This window comes from Lathyrus oleraceus, chromosome 3, assembly GCF_024323335.1.
Source record: "Lathyrus oleraceus cultivar Zhongwan6 chromosome 3, CAAS_Psat_ZW6_1.0, whole genome shotgun sequence".
NCBI classification, from domain to species: domain Eukaryota; kingdom Viridiplantae; phylum Streptophyta; class Magnoliopsida; order Fabales; family Fabaceae; genus Lathyrus; species Lathyrus oleraceus.
This window is the reverse complement of record NC_066581.1, coordinates 9,646,979-9,666,614: the sequence shown is the minus strand read 5'-3', so window position 1 is coordinate 9,666,614 and position 19,636 is coordinate 9,646,979. Positions and strand designations below refer to the sequence as shown.

General features: G+C 38.0%; 2 non-coding genes across 2 annotated transcripts; both read right to left on the bottom strand.

The window, feature by feature from the left end:
- Positions 1-951: 951 nt before the first annotated feature.
- On the bottom strand, positions 952-1,058 carry LOC127133489 (small nucleolar RNA R71). The gene has a single exon (XR_007807460.1). It is a non-coding gene; the product is annotated as a small nucleolar RNA R71 (small nucleolar RNA).
- Positions 1,059-11,180: 10,122 nt separating this feature from the next.
- On the bottom strand, positions 11,181-11,287 carry LOC127133579 (small nucleolar RNA R71). Its single transcript, XR_007807533.1, has one exon. It is a non-coding gene; the product is annotated as a small nucleolar RNA R71 (small nucleolar RNA).
- Between the last annotated feature and the right edge of the window lie 8,349 nt (positions 11,288-19,636).

Here is a 19,636-nt window from a genome sequence, read left to right as displayed (position 1 = left end):
TTTGACCAATAAGATTACACCAAATATCTATCGAATCCCCGAAGTTTGATGCGTTACATACCGATATCCCTTTATATCGCATATCCTTATTAATATTCTATTTACGCTATAGTTATTTCTATTCATCCCTCCAATCTTAGAACGATCAACAACTTTAGATTTACATAGTAACATTAGATAATGATACGTTCGATTATTAGTCCTTGTGGGTTCGATAATCTTTAAAACTACGTGATAAGACTGTGCACTTGCAGTTACGATTCCCATAGACTTACTAAGTCACGATCAAGTTTTTGGCACCGTTGCCTGGGGCTAATTTAGTCGATATCGTAACTCCAGTGTTGCCCAGTATAGACTAAGACAAACAATTCTTTTTCCCTTTCTACATTTGTCGAGTGTATGCCAAGTACTCGCTCTCAAGGCGAGAAGTTAAAGCTACCGTTCGATGAACCTGAGCGTTATCTTAGATTAGAACTCCGAATACGAGACTTGATACGAGAACATCGTATCAAGCTAAATCTTCCCGACCTTAATATCCCTATTCCTGAACAAGTTATTCAACCAGAGATGGCCGAAGGACTGCAAAACCGTCCTCCTAAGTACTATGCAATCCCTTCGCAGGATGAATCGCATAACAACGTCGCTGCCCCTACCACCGAGGCCAATAATTTCGAGCTAAAACCTTCATTGTTGTCAGTCGTACAACAAAACCAATTTTCAGGTAGTCCCACGGAGGACCCGAACCTACATTTGTTAGTGTTTTTGCAATATGCAGACACAGTGAAAGCAAATGGTGTTAACCAAGAAGCTATTAGACTACGTCTTTTCCCATTTTCATTAAGAGATAGAGCTAGAGCTTGGCTCCAGTCTCTACCATTCAACTCTGTCACTACATGGAACAAGTTGAAGAAAGTCTTCTTAGCCCAATATTTTCCACCTAGTAAGGCGACTATGCTACGAGCCCAAATAAATGGGTTTAAACAAAAAGATAATGAATCACTTTTTGAAGCTTGGGAGAGATACAAAGACATGATGAGGCTTTGTCCACATCACGGTCTAGAAGAATGGTTGATCATCCATACCTTTTACAACGGTCTCTTGTACAACACAAGATTGATAATAGACGCCACTGCAGGTGGCACACTGATGGATAAACCCTACAATAAGGCCTATCAACTTATCAAAAGTATGGCCCAAAATCATTACCAGTGGGGAAGTGAAAGAACCTCTGTAGAGAAACCTCTAACGAAAGGCGACATGTACGAATTAAGCAGTCTTGACCATGTCAACGCCAAGGTAGATGCTCTTACTTAAAAGATAGACAACTTGACTATAACACCCGCAGCCACTGTGGCTGCCGTAGCACCAAACTGCGAGATATGCGGAGTTCCGGGGCATGCTGCCCCAGAATGTCAACTCTTGACAGGAACCTCCACAGACCAGGTGAACTATGCTCAAGGAAACCCTTACTCAAACACCTATAACCCAGGTTGGAAGGACCATCCTAACTTTTCATACAAAAACAATAATGCATTGTATGCACCTAACCAAGCACCTACTGTACCACCAGGATATCATAAAGCTGCCACAAATACTCAAAATGCTCCTAGGAAGTCAAACCTAGAAATAATGATGGAAAACTTCATAGCTCCCCAAGCCCAAACAAATAAGGATTTCCTAAATCAAAACATTCCATTTCCTTTCGTAGTACCCTACCCCCAGGGGAAGTCGAATCCCCGTTGCCTCCTTGAAAGAGAGATGTCCTAAACCGTTAAACGATGGGGGCATCCTTCCCCGACCTCCATTCTACTATGTTCATAGTATGAATAGTTTTTTGAAATTATCAATATAATGATTCGATCAGAAGGATCTTCTCATCTTTCAGAATTCCTTACAATTTTTTGATTAATCCTTTCGATTTCGAAATTGTTCATTCCAATCACCAATCTATAATTCAACAAAATACAAAATAAAACGAAGTAATGCAAAACAAACCAAAATAAACATAGAATCCTTTCTGGAAATGATTGATTTGCTGGAACAGGGGGGCATTAACACCTTATTTCTTTCACTTTAATTCAGTGTTAAGAAGATTGAATTAGGTATATTTCTATTTCACACTAAGTCGGGAAATAAAAAAACGAGAATGAATCCGGAAATTGAGTAAAAAAGGATGAAGATCAATAAGAATTCAGTTGAGGGACATGATATGGAAAGGATACAAGAAGAAATTGTTGCATAATTATGAGGATTTCTCATAAGAGAAACTTCATAAACACCTTTGAATCGAGGAGGAGATGGAGGATAAAGAAAAGTCAGATTCCATTGGATACTCTAAAGCCAATGTTGTAATTAGAAAAGGAAAGATGAAACATGATGGCATGAAGAACCATCTTGGCCCTAACAAGGAACATTACAAGTTCAAGAATTCTATCGGACCAAAAGGCACCTGCTATGTGTGCGGAAAGTAAGGCCTCTATGCTCGAGATTGCAGGAATAACAAGTCCAAAAACGAAGTTAATGTTGTTCATGCAAATGAAGACATAATTGCTACGGTGAGCGAGATTATGGAAATCAAAGGCAAAGTGAAAGGATGGTGGTATGATACATGTGCTACCGTGCATGTTTCTTATGACAAAGCAGCATTTAAAAACTATTCAGAAGTAAATGATGAACAAGAAGTGCATATGGGAAATGAAGTATGATCTAGATTCGTTGGAAAAGGATATGTCGAATTGAATTTCACTTTCGGAAAGAAAGTCACTCTTGTCAATGTACTCCATGTCCCGGACATGAATAGGAACCTAGTTAGTGGGGACTTGTTGAGAAAACCTGGTATTAAGTCTGTATATGAATAAGGAAAACTAATATTGACACGTAATGTTGTATTTGTAGGAAAAGGATATTCCACTGAGGGAATGATGAAACTTTGTACTATCGGTAATATTATTAATGAAATCTATAATTCTGCTTATATTCTTGAATCTACTTCTTTATGGCATTCTAGATTAATACATATTGATATTAGTACTATGAATAGACTAATTAAACATGGTTTGATCTCATGCAATATTCATGATTTCGAAAAATGTGAAATATGTGTCAAATAAAAAAATGATCAAGAAACCTTTCAAAAATGTTGAAAGAAAATAAAATTTGCTTGATCTGGTGCACTCTGATTTGTGTGAATTTAATGGCATGCTAACCCGTGGAGGGGACCGGTATTTCATAACCTTTATTGATGATTGCTCTAGGTTCACACATGTATATCTTATAAATCATAAAGATGATGCTTTTAATGCCTTTAAAATCTATAAAGCGGAAGTAGAAGTATCAAAGTTCTTAGAAGTGATAGGGGTAGTTAATATTTTTCTATGAAATTTGATGCATATTGTGAAGAATATGGAATTATACCCTAATGCTCCGTGCCTCGTACACCACAACAAAATGGTCTAGCCGAGAGAAAGAATCGAACATATCAAGAAATGGTAAATGCTATGTTAATATATTATGAATTTCCATTCAATTTGTGGGGTGAGGCATTACTATCCGCATGTCATATGATGAATATGATTCCTTCAAAGTTAACCAGTATATCTCCATATGATATATGGAAAGATAGATCACCAAATATTGGTTATTTTAGAGTGTGGGTGTGTGTGGAATATTACAAGAATATGGATCCTAAAAGAAATAAATTAGGTCCTCGAGGGATCAAATATGCTTTCATAGGATATGCATCCAACAACAAGGCATATAGACTTTTAAATCCGGAGTCTAACGTAATTGTTGAATCCCGAGATGTGGAGTTCTTTGAAAAACTTATCACGAAGGATAAGAAATATGAGATTCCCACGAATGAAGAATCTCATAATGAATATTATCCATCGAATTATTGAAAAAAAACCCGAAAGTATCTCGCATATTGCTGAAACACAACCTGAGCGTAGGATAAGCAAAAGAGCCCGAAAAGCTAAAATTATAAGACCAAATGAAATTGATTCTCAACTTATTTCCTTTTATCTAGTTGAAGGAAATTGCAAGAATGATGTCCATAAGATCCCTATTACTCTCCAATTAAAAGATGACCCTAAAACCTATAAAGAAGCAGTGTCTTCAAGGGACTCTTATTTTTGGAAATATGTTATCCAAGACAAAATGGATTCAATCATCTCAAACCACACTTGAGAACTTGTCGATCTTCCAAAGGATTCAAGGCCCATTAGATGTAAATAGGTGTTTAAGAAAAAGTATCATAGTAATGGCACATTAAACACCTACAAGGATAGATTAATAGCAAAAGGGTTCAAAAAAAGAAAGGTGTTGATTATTTTGACACATATGCATCAGTGGCAAGGACTACGACACTAAGAGTATGGTTTGCATTAGCTTCTCTGAATGAACTTATTGTTTATCAAATGGATGTTAAAACATCATTCTTAAATGGAGATCTTGATGAGAAAATCTACATGGAACAACTAGAAGGTTATGTGCTTCCTGTAAATGAACAAAAGGTATGCAAACTTGTCAAATCCTTATATGGTTTAAAACAGACACCAAAGCAATGACATCAAAAGTTTGACTTTGTCATACTTTCAAATGGATTTACTCCAAATTCTTGTGACAAATGATTATATAAAAGGTGATAAGAAACATTGTAATATTTGTGTGTCTATATGTTGATGATATGTTGATCATTAGAAATGAGATGAATGGAATTTTAGAAACAAAGAGATTTCTAACTTCCACATTCAAGATGAAAGATCTTGGATTAGTTGACATTATTCTAGTGATCAAAGTAAAACGAAATAGAGGGGGTTATGAACTTAGTCAAACATATTATATTGAGAAAATGTTGGATAAGTTCAAACACCTACAGTTTAAGGAAGTAAGCACTCCATTTGATTCTAGTATCAAACTTCAAAAGAACAATGGAAGAATTGTGGCCCAATTGGAATATGCAAGTGCAATTGGATGTGGGATGTATTTAATGCAATGTATCAGACCTGACATAACATTTGCAGATAGTAAGATGAGTAAATTTACTAGAAATGTAAATGGTGAACATTGAAAGACCGTAACTAGGATTTTCGGTTACATCTTAAAAACTAGAAATATTGGCCTTCATTATGGTAGGTTTCCTGTCATACTAGAAGGATATATCGATGCGAGTTGGATATCGAGTATTGAAGATCATAAATATATAACAGGGTGGATATTTACATTGGCTGGAGGTTCGGTTTCTTGGAAGTGCAAGAAACAAACATGTATTACTCTCTCAACCATGGAATCAGAGTTTCTGGCTCTTGCTTCCGTTGGTCAAGAAGCTGAATGGTTAAAGGATCTTCCGTTTGAAGTTCTTTTGGCTAGAGACAATGTTTCAAAAGTGTTGATACATTGTGATAGCCAAACCACCCTAGCTAGAGCATTCGGTGAAGTATATAATGGAAAGTCTAGGCACATGGGTCTTAGACATTCTTTCGTGAGAAAATTAATTAAGGATGGAATCACTAACATATATATGAACAAGCTATAACTTGGCTGACTCGTTTCCTGAGCCACTGGCTAGAGACTTAGTAAAGACTACCTCGAGAGGTATGGGATTAAAACTCCTAGAATAAGGGTTCCGACAACGGTAGCAACCCAATCTGAAGTTAATAAATCTTAACCTAAGATTCAATGGGTAACAATAAGTTGTCGAGTTGGATGATTGTGAAACACCTTGTGACAATGTTGACTATTACATATTTAGGGTTGAGTTTTTCAAACTCTTAATGTAGTTCTTTATTAAGGACATGTAGCTTAAAAAATAGATACAAAATGAACTTCACCTATATGAATTTCGAAAGGGTGTCATCTCAAAGTGAGAGTTGGAGTTTCTCTCATGAAAATTCACAAAAATACGAAAAGCATATGGCCATAAATAGTGATAGGCGAGAGATGCAGACGAAGAGCCATTAGAGAGTGTCTGTAAGGTAATGCTGGTATAATCACAAGGGTTAAAGGTTTAAAGCATTGCTACCTAACATTTCGATTAGACTTTGCGTTATCCATACTAAGGTTAAATTCAAATCGAAAGATACTTAACTTTATTAACATTCCTTGTTTATATTTTCTGCAATTGGTCTTGTCATCATTAGAAAAAGTGGGGAATTGTTGGAAATTATGAATAATTAATTCCCATGGGAGTGTTCCAATATGACAAGAAGTGTGAAGATAAGTTAATTACAATAACTGAATTACCAATACTCCCACATAGAAAGTGATGATCACTTTAAAAGTATTTATAAAGACTTAAAAATATTAAACTCAACAAAGGAGCTAAAGAGGATAAAATGTCATATGGACAAATGTGGTGATCCTAAATATTATGCCACATGTCTCATCCAAACAACCCCTTGCCAGTGTTGTCACCAGTGACTCCGGCTACAGGACCGGGTCCGATGGCGTAGGCATAGAGGCGCTAGTGGCGGCTTGTAGGGGGAACTTGAGCACTTAGGGCTACTCAAGGCATTATACGACAACGTCGGTGGTGCTCCGGCAGGCGGCAGTCTGCGGCCTCAATGCAACAGTTTAATTTTAATTATTGCTCATGGTTTTGGTTGTTGCTTAGAGTCTGAATTTCGAATTAGAAACATGCAACCATTCATGAAGTGGTACATAATGTATCCATAGGAGAACCATTGCAAACATATATTGAAAATATGTTGTTTCATCAAGAGTTGCAACCTTGTGAAACAACACATGCATGACCTATAAATACATTGTTCAGTATTCGAAAATAAACATATCAAATTCGTGAATCCTCTTCTCATAAATTCCATACATATTTCCCTACATTCGAATCTTCACCAGTCCTGTGCAGATTCGATTACGAGGCTGAATTATCCTGGGTATTCTTACGTTTAACTCTAAGACAATAAAGAGAGTGCTTGAAGTATTTTTAAGGAAAGTGACATCAATCACGATTCAGACCTGGATCCATTCAACTTTACCGATATATCTAACAATCTTAAAAGTATTCAAATAATGGCTTCAGGCACTGTAGTTTAAAGCATCAAAGTTATAAACCATGACCTTGACAAGTTGGATCGCTTTGATGAAACCAATTTCACCAGATGACAAGACAAGATGACATTCATACTTACCTCTCTAAAGGTTCACTATGTCTTAGATCCTGATTCGACACCAATTCCTAAACCAACCTAAGATGATTCTTATTAACTCAAGAAGGAGCGCAAGAAGCGTTAAAAGGATGAATTGCTATGTCGTGGACATATTCTAATAACCATATCTTATCCAATTCACCCTTTAACATTATTTTAATGGATATACATTCTTCCATAAAATTAATTTCAATATTTTAATCTTTTTAAATAAGTTTTTTTAGTCTTATAATAAATATTTTTTTTACTTTTTTTAAGAAAAATGATATTCTTACACTCAATCTCTTCGTTTATATATATATATATATATATATATATATATATATATATATATATATATATATATATATATATATATATATATATATATATATATATATATATATATATATATATATATATATATATATATATATATATATATATATATATATATTACAAATATAAAAATAATATTATTTTTTATTTTTAAATTAAATAATATTGATATAAAATTATGTGATTAACCAACTTCATAACTTTATTAATTAATTATTTATATTTATTAACCAACTTTATTTATTTTTATAAATTATTTTTAATATATGAACGTTTATTAATCAATTTCATAACCTCACTAATCAATTTTTATATTTTATTAATCAACTTTGATTTACGACTAAAAATTATTTTTAATATTTGAGCGTGTTTATCCAACTTAATCACTTCATTAATCAATTTTTTATATTTAATTAACTAACTTTGTTTCACTACTTAAAATCAATGTCCACGATATTGTCACGTGCACGGTTCACGAATACTATTCACGCACTGTTCATAAAATAACTTTTTATTTAAAAAAAATTCTATTGACCGTATAAATATTGTAAACAATATATGCAATGTATGTATTTGATGTAGAAAAAACTGTGAAAATAGCATTGCGGCTCTTTTAAACCCTCTCATACACAAATTTTTATTTCTTGATTTTTTCCTTCCTCTCATACACAAAGATTGTTTGATTGTTGATTTGTTTCTTCACACTTTCAACCCAATATTACTACGATAATCACATAAAAAAGAAGAAATTTTTACAAAAATAACCCACTTTTTCAAGGAAATTCCCAAAATACCCCTGGTTTCAAAAAAATTCCCAAACTACCCCACTTTTAGGAGGAGTCGCCAATTGAATTGGAGACTCCTCTTAAAACTTGAATGGAGGCGCCAATTGGATTGGCTAGGGCAGGTGCCCTAACCAATCCAATTGGCGCCCCTGTGTAGGGTTTAAGAGGAGGCGCCAATTCAATTGGAGACTCCTCCTAAAATGCAATTTTTGTGTTATAAATAGATGCGTTGTGTGAGTAATTGTTCCACATATCATATAATCATTTGGCAATCATGTTTGGTGTTCCTTGCCGATACGGAAAGGTGATTTATGCGAGAGATAAACCTCAGACGCTGATGCTGTTCTGGAACATCACTATGTTCGATCAACTGAAGAGTGAGCTGGTTCGTTGGTTAGATGGGAAAATACTAGAAGGGAAAAAAATCAGAAGTATTGAGAGACTTGACAATATCTTTGGTTGGGTGCGAATGAAGACTGATAAGGATACTAGGGAAATGATGTTCGATCGAGACGACATCAATTTGATTATTGTAATCAGTTAGAAATATTTCTGTTTTCAAATAGCTTATTTTGTACTGATGTTTGTTGATAACACTAAAATTTACCGTATTTTCGAATCCGATTTCACATGCATTCTAGTTGTTTTATTGTTATTTTGTTGTATTATTACTATGTTTTTCTTTGTTTTCAGGTTTTTACTTTAATCGGAGCCCCGATTGAGAAAAGGAGCGAAAAAGAGCCAAAAACCCTAAAATTCAGCATTTTGTACTTGTGGCTTCCCCCATGGCTGGCGCCATAGACCCTGCCATGACGTGTCCAAGCTCAACTTCCCTCAACTGCCACGTTCCCCACTACTTCCACTAAGGCGCCTCAAAATGGTCATGTGGCGGGCGCCATGGCCTTGTGGCGGGCGCCACAAGAGGAAACGTTTTCCCTCCCATTTTCAAGTTGAAGGGCATCCTTGTCATTTCCATCTTTTTACTTACTTATAAATAGAAACTCGAAATCACTTTTTCAATCATCCAAACTTAGAGCAGAGGAAGATCCAAACTTAGAGCAGAGGCAAACTCAGAGCAACTTTGTTTCACTTAGGCATATATTCAGTATTTTAAAGTGGTAATCGCTTCGCATTGAGGTGTTACCACAATTGTGTAATCGAGTCTATGATCGAGTCTGTAATCGAGTTTGGAGCACTTTGGAATGAAGTTAATCCTGCCGCCATTTTCATTTCCGCTTTGCAATTTACTCAACCCTCCGATTGGAGCAGGTTTTTATTACTTTGCCTTTACTTTATTTATTTCCCGCATTGTCTTTACTTTATTTATTTCCCGCACTCGCTTTACTTTTATTTATTTCCCGCACTCGCTTTACTTTATTTATTTCTCGGACTCGCTTTACTTTATTTATTTCTCGCACTCGCTTTACTTTATTTATTTCCCGCACTCGCTTTACTTTATTTATTTCTCGCACTCGCTTTACTTTTATTTATTTTCCCGCACTCGCTTTACTTTATTTATTTCCCGCACTCGCACTACTTTTATTTAAATTAATGCACTTTTACTTTACCATGTCTAACTAAATTATAAGGTTAGAATGTAAGGATCGTAATTGAACTGATAATCCGTACAATTGTTCGTAGAAGCACTTAAGGGCTATTTTAACTTTCAACTTAAGTTTTCCCGCACTTCAATTCCGTTGGGTAAGATCGAAAGCCATCCAACGTCTATCTAAACTTAATTGTTTTTAACTATTTCAAAAACAGCGAAAGCGCTTTGTTTAGTTCATTAGAAGTTTTTAATTTAAGAAGAAAAGAGATTTCAAAACTATTTTCGGACGCGTTTATAAGTTTAGAGTCTGGTTTGTGAGAACCTCTTTTGGTTAAGAAATCCAGGTTATAATACTTTTCAACTTAGTCAAGATACTATATTTCTTAAAAATAGGTTTACTACTCTAACGCAATGCGCGCCTTTTTATAAATGACAATAAGAGGGTTTGATTAGGGAGTCCAACTCGGTTCTGAATACGCGAAAGCGACAGTTCCCGTTAAATTAGTTCTTTTCAAAGTAGGATACATTGCCCATAAGTAGTTCTATTAGCAAGTACTTGGATTATTAATTGATTACGTGAATTACATTCGACCCTGTCCTTATTAATTAAACTTAATTCAATACTTTACTTTTCACTGCACACTCTAAAAACACCTATTTTGATTGCCTTTGATAAACACCATAACAATAGATAACGATAGATTGACACTTGGTCTCTGTGGATCCGACAATCTTTTATATTACTCTGACGCGTTCGTATACTTGCGAAAGCCAACGCATCAAGTTTTTGGCGCCGTTTCTGGGGACCAATTTCGTCAAATTTCATTTCCCTGTTGTTATATCGTTTAGACTTAGGCTATTTCCCGCCGGTCAATGCGAAGAACTCGCAGCACCGGAAGTTTAAGCTTAGTATACCCTCTGGCGGAACCTGAACGTTACGCTCGTGCACGTTTATTCTTTCATAGAATTAAGAGAGCTATGGCCGAAGATCAAAACCAAAGACCTCTTAAAGATTTCGCTCAACCACCAAATGAAGAACCTAGTTCTAGTATAGTAAACCCAACCATCCCAGCTAATAATTTTGAACTTAAACCATCCCTGTTGCAACTAGTGCAACAGAGACAATTCGCAGGTCTCTCTACTGAGAATCCAAACCAACATTTAAAAGTATTTCTTCAATTAGCAGACACTTTTAAAACCAATGGAGCTTCTTCTGAGGCAATACGTTTAAGATTATTCCCTTTTTCCCTTAGAGATAAAGCCCTATCATGGTTAAATTCCCTTCCACCCAATTCCATTACGACTTGGGATAACCTTAGAAGAGTTTTTCTTGCTAGATACTTTCCCCCGAGTAAGACCGCCGTTCTTCGAAACCATATAACTAGATTTACCCAAAACCAAGGAGAATCTCTATTCGAAGCTTGGGAGAGATATAAAGAGTTGTTACGAGCATGCCCACATCATGGCTTAGAAAATTTGTTAATCATTCAAACCTTCTATAATGGACTTCACTATAACACAAAGATGACCATCGACGCTGCCGCAGGCGGTGCTCTGATGAACAAACCTTATCCTGAAGCTAGTGCCCTCATCGAAGATATGGCTCAAAACCATCAATCATGGGGAGTCGAACGAGTGACAGTTGAGAAGAAGGAAGCCCAAGGAGGAGTGCATGAACTAAGCTCTATAGACATGATGCAAGCTAAAATGGACGCATTAGCCCTTAAGGTCGAGCATATGTGCATAAACCCGAATACTGTAGCCGCAGTTTTGTCGGATTGTGAAATATATGGAACTAAAGGACACCAATCTGTAGAATGCAGTCTATTAAACGAAACCCACTCTGAGCAAGTGAACTACACCCAAGGGAACCCATACTCGAATACCTATAACCCTCGATGGAGGAATCACCCGAACTTCTCCTATAAAAACAATAACCCTATCCAAAATAATGCACCTCCGAGACCTAGTTATCAAGCCCCAAGATCAAATCAACCTATGCAACCTGTGCCACCAAAGCCGAGCCTTGAGAAAATTATGGAAAATTTTATCACCGCTCAAACCCAACAAAACAAGGAGTTCATGAACCAGAACATTCATGTTAACGAATTGATTACTCAGTTAGGAACCAAGGTTGACCAAATAGTTACTCATACCAAGATGCTTGAAACCCAGATCTCTCAGGTAGCTTTAAACCAAGCTCCTCAGACTACACCTGAAGGACAATCCCCTGGACAACCTCAACAAAATCCGAGAGGACAAGCCAATGCCATTACCCTACGAAGTGGGAACGCTTATGATGAGCCACCAAACCCTAGATTAAGTGAACCCAAAACTTCTAAAGAATATACCAAGCCCCCGGACGAAGTAAAGGAACCAGAAGAATCTGAAAACCAGGAAGGTCGAGAAAAAGGAGAAGAACCTAAAGACAAAACTTACGTACCACCCCCGCCATATAAACCACCTATACCATATCCGCAAAGACTCAAACAAACCCAGATCAATAAACAGTATCAAAAATTTATTAAAGTTATAGAAAAACTTCATGTAGAAATCCCTTTCACAGAAGCCATCACCCAAATACCTTCTTATGCAAAGTTTCTCAAAGACATCCTTACCAACAAACGTAAACTTGACGATCCGAAGCCTTTGGAATGTAATTCTATTTCCGAGGACAAATTAGCAAAGAAAGATAAAGATCCTGGAAATTTCTCCATTCCTTGCCTTTTGGGTAATCATGTCATCGAAAAAGCTTTTCTAGACTTAGGAGCTAGTGTGAGCCTAATGCCTTTAGCAGTTTGTGAGAGGTTAAACTTAAGAGAATTACAGCCCACTAAGATGTCACTTCAGTTAGCCGATAGATCTGTTAAATATCCGATAGGTATTTTAGAAGATGTCCCTGTTAGGATAGGTCAGTTATTTATCCCTACTGATTTTGTTGTCATGGACATCAAAGAGGACAATGATATACCAATCCTTCTAGGTAGACCATTCTTATCGACTGCAGGAGCCATAATAGATGTCAAGAAAGGAAAGTTGACATTTGAGGTAGGTGACGAGAAGATAGAATTTATACTTTCGAAATTTCTTATGGCACCTGTGATGGGAGACGCGTGTTATGCCTTAGATATCATTGATGAATGTGTTAGAGAATTAGAACAAGAAGAAATTCTAAAAACGATTAAGCTACCATCAACTCTCATAAGGGAAGATGATTACTTTAAGAAACCCTACATCAATGATAACCTTTACGAATGTTTATCCCTTACCCCAGATCATATGCCATGCCCTAAGAAACCAACCTTAGAACTTAAGGAACTGCCTAAGAACCTGAGATATGAGTTCCTCGATGAAGAGATGAACCGTCCAGTTATATTCAGTGCTACCTTGATCCAAGAGGAAACAAACCAACTTTTAGACGTTTTACGAAGATATCCCTCAACCTTAGGATATAATATCTCTGACCTGAAAGGTATAAGCCCATCCGTATGCATGCATCGGATTTCGCTAGAAAAAGATTCAAAACCCTCCAGAGAACATCAGAGAAGAATAAACCCTATAATGAGTGATGTTGTTAAAAAGGAAGTTCTTAAGTTACTTGAGGCAGGTATAATCTATCAGATCTCGGATAGTAAGTGGGTGAGCCCTGTGCATGTAGTACCTAAAAAGGGAGGCATCACAGTCGTGCAAAACGATAAAGGTGAACATGTAGCAAAACGTTTAGAAGGAGGATGGCGGATGTGTATAGATTATAGAAAATTAAATAAAGCAACCAGGAAGGATCATTTCCCTTTACCATTTATACACCAAATGTTGGAGCGTCTAGCCAGACACTCTTACTTCTGCTATCTAGATGGATAATCTGGATTCTTCCAAATACCTATCCACCCCGAAGATCAAGAAAAAACTACCTTTACATGCCCTTATGGAACTTTTGCCTACAGACGAATGCCATTCGGCCTCTGTAATGCCCCAGCTACTTTCCAACGCTGCATGATGTCAATCTTTGCAGATTACCTAGATGGTATCATGGAAGTGTTTATGGACGATTTCTCGGTTTGCGGATTTGATTTCCACAATTGTCTTGCTAACCTCGAGAAAATCCTGGAGAGATGCGTGGAGGTGAACCTCGTGCTAAACTGGGAAAAATGTCATTTCATGGTAACCGAAGAAATAGTTTTAGGACATATAGTTTCTGAAAAAGGTATAGAGGTAGATAAAGCTAAAATAGAAGTTATAGAAAACCTAAAACCACCAAAAACCATCAGAGAAGTCCGAAGCTTTCTTGGACACGCTGGATTCTACCGGCGTTTTATTAAGGACTTCTCCAAAATAACCAAACCTTTAACTGGACTTTTAATGAAAGATGCTGAATTCATTTTCGATGAAAAATGTAATGACGCATTTAATCTTTTAAAGCAAGCATTAATCTCAGCACCCATTATGAAACCACCTGATTGGTCAAAACCTTTTGAGATAATGTGCGATGCTAGTGATTATGCAGTTGGAGCCGTTCTAGGACAAAGGAAAGATAAAAAATTACATGCCATTTATTATGCCAATAGAACCCTAGATGCTGCCCAACTTAACTACGCAACAACTGAAAAAGAATTACTCGCTGTAGTTTTCGCTATAGACAAATTTAGATCTTATTTAGTAGGAGCAAAAATTATAGTTTAGACCGATCATGCTGTCATTCGTTACCTATTAAGTAAAAAAGATGCCAAGCCCAGGTTACTCTGATGGACTCTATTACTACAAGAGTTTGAATTAGACATAAGAGATAAAAAAAGGCACTGAAAATGTAGTGGTCGATCACCTTTCTAGGCTAGAACATCTAAAACCTGAACTAGTACCCATAAATGATGATTTCGCCTATGATAGACTGATCGCTAGAGCAGAAACCATTGAAGATGATAAACTAAGCCCTCATGAGCATCCCCAAAATTCCTTAGCAATAAGTAACGTACCCTGGTATGCAGACTTCGTTAATTACCTACCTGCTGATATAGTACCCCCTGATCTTGACTACCACCGCAAGAAGAAATTCTTCCACGATGTGAGAAACTTCTATTGGGACGAACCACTCCTTTTCAAAAGGGGTAAAGATGGCATTTTTCGCCGTTGCGTTCCACAAGAAGAGGTAAATAGTATTATCGAGCATTGTCATTCTGCACCCTATGGTGCACATGCGAGCACCTCTAAGACATACGCCAAGATTCTTCAAGCTGGCCTATTCTGGCCTACCATGTGGCGTGATGTCTATGCTTGCATTGTCAAATGTGATAGATGCCAACGCACTGGAAACATTTCAAGGCGTGATGAAATGCCTCTAAGAAACATTCAGGAAGTAGAACTCTTTGACGTATGAGGTATAAATTTCATGGGACCTTTCCCACCATCATTAGGAAATAGGTATATCTTAGTAGCTGTAGACTATGTGTCTAAGTGGATTGAAGCTATAGCTGCACCCATAAACGACACTAGGGTAGTAATTAAACTATTTAAAAATTATATATTCCCTAGATTTGGAACACCATGTTTAGTCATAAGCGATGGAGGATCACACTTCATATCGAGAATATTTGACAAACTTTTAAGAAAATATGGAGTTAGGCATAGAGTAGCAACACCATACCACCCACAGACTAGTGGCCAAGTAGAAGTATCCAATAGGGAGATAAAACAAATCCTAGAGAAAACTGTTTCTATTTCTAGGAGAGACTGGTCTCAGAAGCTTCAAGAAGCATTATGGGCCTATAGAACCGCTTTCAAAACCCCTATAGGAACTACTCCTTATTAACTAGTTTATGGAAAATCCTGTCACTTACCGTTCGAATTAGAGCATAAGGCCTATTGGGCCATTAAAACTTTGAATTTAGACTACCTAGCCGCTGGAGAAAAGTGTACCCTAGACATTCATAAACTAGAAGAACTTAGGAAATCTGCCCACGAGAATGCAAAAATATATAAAGAGAGAACAAAAGCCTATCACGACAAAAGAATAGCAAAGAAAAACTTCAATATAGGCGATCTTATTCTCCTTTCCAACTCTAGGTTACGACTCTTCCCTGGAAAGCTACGCTCAAGATAGACTGGCCCCTTCGAAGTATCCAAGATTCTGAGATCCGGAGCCATAGAAATCAAGAACGAAACCTGCAGTCCATTCATTGTAAATGGACAAAGACTGAAGTTCTACGAAGGAGGAGACATTCCAGCATATTACTCAAGCCACACTCTGATTGATCCATAAATCCCTACTACTACAGGTATATAAATTCTAATCGTCAAGCTAATGACGTTAAACAAGCGCTGCGTGGGAGGCAACCCGTGGTTTTTCTTTCATTTTACTTTTTCTCATTTATTTAATTTAATTTAATTTAATTTTTATTTTGCATAGAGACTAAAAATTTGAATGGTTTTCATTTTCAGGATCACTTTCCTAACTTTTACAGGATGCAAGATTTCGATGATATGCACGTGGCCTATAGAGATAATGCTTAGAGAGAGCGCTACATCGCTCTGTATCAGCGCCCTATGGCACCCACACGTTATCCTGATCATCACTGTATGGAGGCACTGGGTATCGAGCCGAGTATCTGATTCCTTAGCCACCAACTTCACTGGGACGAGTTTGCTGACGACTTGAGTAACACCTACAGGAACCTGACACTGAAGTTCCTGAGTTCATTCGACTATGACCCATACTCTGGACCAGATGGGTATGCTGCTTTCAGGCTCTTTGGAGTTGAGTACTCTTTCATCCAGAAAGAGTTCGGCGACCTATTGGGCTTCCAGACCCCTCCTGATGCTATCCCGGAGACACCTATGGGATATTTTTTGGGTAAGGAGGTGGAGAATTTCTGGAGTGATATATCAGGTGGCGGAAGCCAGGATCCATCTACGCAGCTATCTCATGTTATACATAACCCCGTCTTTAGATACTTTCAGATGATATTGGCACATTCCTTCCTGGGGAGACCGGATGCAGAGACATTACTGAGTAAAGAGGAGATCTTCCTACTATTTTGTGCATCCCAGTCTTTCCCAGTAGCATGTGAGAACTTTTTGTCTCAGCGGTGTCTCCAGATCTACCGAAGGAGTCATCCATGTGGGCGGGATCATCACGCAGATTGCTGTCGCTTTAGGTCTGTCTCGCAAGCTGTCACATCTTTGGATCTACTATGGGTACACTACCATGGACATCGACTTTTGTTTGACCAGAGGGTTGATGAGGAGAGCCTCTTTCCACCCATGTTAGTTTCGATTGCTGGTCGACAGCGAGGCTATCCATTATTTCACACTGCCAGATCCTATGATGACCAGTGTGCATGATCCAACGAATTGGAGTTATGCTCTAGAGGGCCAGGGAGAGACTGTCGAGGAGCCGAGATCACCACCCATTGCTGAGTACACGCCTACACCGCCTTCTCCCAGGATCACTGTTTTCTCTAATAATCTTTCATTGCAGACCCCCGACATCCGCACCTAGATTGCTGAGTGTCGTAGAGAGATCGCAGAACTTAGACAGGAGGTGGCTGACCTTACTTTACAGATGGGAGTGTCTGATCTCACCCACGCTACTGAAGCCGACTGTTTATATCAGGAGATCGTAGAGCTCAGGCAGGAGGTAGCCATGCTCCGTGGATCCACTCAGGAAGACGACATCCCTACTATATGATCTCACCATTTCATCTTATTTTATCTTTTTTTTTACATAACTCATTTTATATTATCACATTTGAAATAATATATAAACTACGTCTATACATTGATATTTCTACTTTTATCTATATATGTCTTATATTTGCTTTATTTGCATTTTTTATTTTTAGTTGTTTATTTGTTTATTAGTCTAATATTTAATTTTTGTTTTATTTTATTTTTACTTCTATAAAAATTATGCAAGTCAATGATACTAGGAAAATCACAAGACAAATGCTATTCGGACCCCTCAAAGCCAAAAGATAAAGAGAAGCCCAAGCCAAAGGACCAAAATCCGGCCCAGCCAGATTTTGCCTTGTGGCGCACGCCATAGACCCTGTAGCACCCGGCACAGCGTCTGTAAAAGGTCGGGGCAGAACCCCTTTCTTCACCATTTTCACACCTTACAACCTTCCAAACCCATTTTTCCACCTTGCAAAAACGTCCTTGAACCCACACAAAGCTCCCACCTTTCTAATCACCACACCGTACAAATCATTTTTCCGATTTCCATTTTCATCCGTCGGATTTCGTAAAAGTCCAACCTTTTCACATTCCACTTCATCTTCTCCGTCACTTTTCAAGAGCTACACAAATGGAGTTTAATGGATTCATTCTTCGAGGAGGGAAACCGGGGGATAGACAAAGAAAAATCATCGAACGGTTGCAAAATCGGGAGATCCTCCCGACAAGGTATGTTGACGAAAACTGTCTCTACACTTTAGGTATCTATCATAGCATTTTTCACTTATTAGATAACTTAGGTTTGCATAATTTCTTTTCCAACAAAGAACCCACCTATGAGTGATTGACAATTGAATTCTTGAGTTCCTTAATCTATATTGTCAATCCTAACACTGCTAGCACAGTCGATACTGTCAGATTTAGAATGTTTGCTGTTGAATATGAATTCAGTACCGACGAACTAGCCAGCTTGTTAGGAATCCCTCATGGGGACGGTGCTATTTGTGAGGCCCCTTTGGATTCAGAGTGGTCAGTTGAGGTATTTTCCTTCTGGGAGCGATTATCAAACACTTCCATAAACTCTTTTGAAGGAGTTCTTGCCTCAACTATCCATAACCCGACCATCAGAGTTTTTAGATATCTGTTGGCATGTACTATTTTTGGCCGGGAGAATCCAAATAAGGTTAATGCTAGAGAGCTTCTATTTTTGCAAGGAAGCCTCACAAATAGACGAATTAATTCGGTCCCGTTCATGCTTGCTCACATGACTTTAACTTTGAATAAAGCGGGACCGATTTCTTTTGGTGGATTGATTACGTCTATTGCTCGGGCACTTAACCTGAACAATGAGATGGCTACCCTAGACCCCTTACCTCCTCGCACAATTAACCTAAAATTTCTGAGAGACATGAAATTGTGTCGTTTGAGGAGAGAAGGAGGCTATATTCTTATGGTTCACGGTGTAGCCATCCCATCTGTTGTTTTACCTTGCACTAGACGTACAGATGTACGAGATGAAAGGAATTGGACCTACGCTTTAGATGCTCCACCTGTTTTGGGTCCTCTTCCTCCTAACATTCCTGATGAGGCGGGACATGACACTGATGATGAATATGATCGGAGAGAGCGATCTCCCGTACCCCATGTGTCCCCCCCATCATCCTTCACCACCACACACCGTACCATCTTCTTCTTCTGCAGGTACCACTCCTGGCTTTTATATTACAGAGGAGATGTGGCGTGACCATATGGCTAGAGAGCAAAGGCGTGACGACCTACTCTCTACCATCCAATAACAATTGGCGAATAACATGAGTTTCATGCAAGAGTCGCAGCGGAGGACAGACAGGTCCTAAGACACCGTTCTACAGTCTCTGCAAACGATTACATCTACGCAAGCCAGTCAGCAACAATACCACCAGCGACACATGGCACTCATTGAAGCCACTCAAGGTTCCGTTTTGGGTAACCTTCGAGAGGTGAGGACCGCTCGGGATGCCCTGCAGGCGAGGATGGATCAGAGAGACCGTCGTCGTACCCGATCCCGTCGTCCACCTCAGGATGGCGAGGGCACCAGTGGTCAGCAATAGGTTGTCAGGTAACTCTTCCCTTATCTTATTTCGAAACATTAGGGACAATGTTCGATTTAA